Genomic DNA, 2837 nt, shown 5'->3' on the forward strand with positions numbered 1-2837 from the left:
TGTCGGCTTTCCTGGTGAAGAGTGAGTTCATGGCTGTTGCTTTGGGAAGGTTGTCGGTCGCGGGACGTGGTGCAGTGAAGGTTCTTCAAGACTTCATTGTTTGCGATGCGTGGTTCTGTTAGTCAGGTCACAGCAGCGCTAGGGTACTTGATAACCTGAGCTTGCAAAGCTGGAGGAAGTGCTGAAAAAATGAAGATTGCACCATTTCTATGAGCAGGAAAGGTGTGATCCCAAACTTGCTGAAATCAGGAAAGACCTTGTGGCACTTCTAAACTCCAGTGTTGCAAGGCTTAGGTTTCACAGCTCCTAGCCCTTGGTGTGTAACTAGATTGAGGGAGGCTTTTTACGGAGTGGTGGCTGCTCTACCTCTCCTCTAAGCCACGGAACACATTGATGCTAATCTTCTTTCAAAAACAATTGGCTACGGCGCTTGTCTGTGCATGAGCAGTAGCTAGCTCATGGTGTGATGCTGCGTTCGCGTGAAGACAAACCTATTGCATGATGAGGAATTGCATCCTTAGTAAAAGACACGGAGGCCAATGCATCATTGCAAACCTATTACGACCCGCTCTTGTAAGCGTTTCTATACCTGCTAGTGTTAGTCACAGCATCAGCAGCTCCATACTGATTTTGAGGAGGAAAGATGTGTCAAGCTCAGCACTTCAATGGATTTCTCCAGAATTGGTTTCATAATGTATCTTTAAATCCTTAACCTTTAACCTCTCTCTCTAGATTGGTGATGTGAGAGTGCTGCACTGAAGGGTTTGTTTAGGGTTTAAGGTAAAAGAAACAAGAAACTTTCATACATGAATAGCAGAAATTTCTCCTAGAGGTCAGCTGGGTTCCCGAACTCTGCTAAATGGGGGGGATGATCAGACAGTGCTCCTGAAGGTTTGGGCTTTCTGACATCTTCTAAGTCGGGTGGTGATTGCTAAATAGTCCTGAATACTACAGGTGTGCTGTTACCACAGAACTGAATTGTTTAGTACTTATTAGCGTTACGCTTCTCTGCAAGAAGAAATGAGCTTTCTTTTTTCCTCTCAAGAGGAGAAAAAGCAGATGATCTGGAAGGCAAAACCGCGTTCGTTAGCCTATAGCCTGTTTCCCCTAAGCATATTGCTCTAGGCACTTACGTGATCCGTATAGGCAGAGATCGTGATAGATAATGTCACCCTTTGTGCATTTCAGATAAGCATCTCTCTAAACACAAATGTGATCAGCATCTCTCCTTGTCCTTTTGAGACTCAGTAACAGCTTTGTCGAGTGGCTTGGTAACTTTTGCACAAAATTCAGTTGGACTTCTGTGGTCAGCAACGTGTAAAAATGACGTGGGAAGATCTTCAGCTGAGGTAAGCTCTCCGGAGAGCATTGGCCATTTTGCCCGAGCAGGATCTGCTCCGCTGCGCTAACCTGTGCTCATCCTACTCAGGCGCCGAGACCTTTCCTGCTCGTATGATAACTGGGTGTGGGTGTCCACAGGCTCTCACCTGCATCCCCCCTGCCAGGCAGTTAAAGGTCTCGCTCGTACAGTTGGTGCTGATGAGCCTTGGAGAGGAGTGTGACTTACTGTACTCTCAGCTTTGAAGAAGGAGCTCATCTGGACTGCATTTATATTAGACCCACTATTAGAAGAGGATAATTATTGAACTATTTTATTGTACAGCTATTCCTAAATTGTTGATTTTGGGTTTTTTTATTGATTTCAGGAGGCAGCTAATTGCCATATGGCAGCTTGATGTTAATGTTTTATGAAGATCAGGAAACAAAAGTTTATGAAAAGCTTTTGTATAGTAACTGCAGAGTTTCAAGAACTGTTTTATACTTCCTGACAGTGCAGGTCTGGCTTAATGGTTTGTTTTTATTGCTTAAGAGTGTAAACCTTTCTTTAGCCGATGTGTGGAAATTATATCCTCATCCCGCATTACGCATTTCTCATTGCTCATTACTCATTCCCTGCTTTCATTTCTGCCATCTGTAATCAGAGCTTTACTGTTTCGACTGCATGCAAAATGCTCCTGTCCTTTGCGCAGAAAGATACTTGTCCTTAGCACTCATCCACCCTTTCAAAAAAAGAGGGGTGGGGAAGAGGGGGAAAAAAAGGAGGAGGAAAAGCCTACCCTGTCTGTATTGTTTTTCTCTGTTTTGGGTGGAGTCTGTCTTAGCTTCTGGTTGCTAGATGGTTTCTGTAGTAACAAGCAGAGAAAAATCCAGGACTGAAAAGGCACTTTTAAAGGTGCCATATCTTGCCTGAAGTATTATTTATCTAATTATGGATACGGAATGTTTCTCTCCTTTATAGGAAGGCTACCCCTTTTGGTAGGGCAGGCTGCTGCTATGAGAGCTTGATTTGTTGTGTTCTTACAACACGAGAACAGGAGAACCACGAATCTTGTTCCCAGTTGACTTAAGCTGCTCAAAATAATGATGAAAAGCCAAAGGCATTAAAATGTATTTTTGCAGATGTTATAAATGGTTGTTACAGGCACAAACCACTTTGTTTTGTAGTTACATAGGAAAGAAAAAAGAAGCTAGGTTCAGAAGGACACTTGGATTTGACATGTTGCTGCTGTAAGAAGGGTGCTGGATAAAAGCAGAAGTCTTCTTCTGTTTTGTTAGACTACTATGTACAAGACAACAGCAGCTCCTTCAGAATATAACCTTACTCTGCTGTGCTCCAGGTTTTTTGTTTCTTTCTCCTAAGAGATTTTGCAGGGGTGTGAGAAGGTGAGCCTCTGTGTGTGTCCACCACACGTGCCTTTGCCTGGGAGCAAAAAGAGTTAAAAACACTATTTGAAGATTGTTTCTTTCCTGTCTCTCCAGTGCTAACCCTTCCTTAC

The sequence above is a fragment of the Buceros rhinoceros genome, unplaced genomic scaffold (assembly GCF_000710305.1).
Source record: "Buceros rhinoceros silvestris isolate BGI_N320 unplaced genomic scaffold, ASM71030v1 scaffold346, whole genome shotgun sequence".
Classification (NCBI taxonomy): domain Eukaryota; kingdom Metazoa; phylum Chordata; class Aves; order Bucerotiformes; family Bucerotidae; genus Buceros; species Buceros rhinoceros.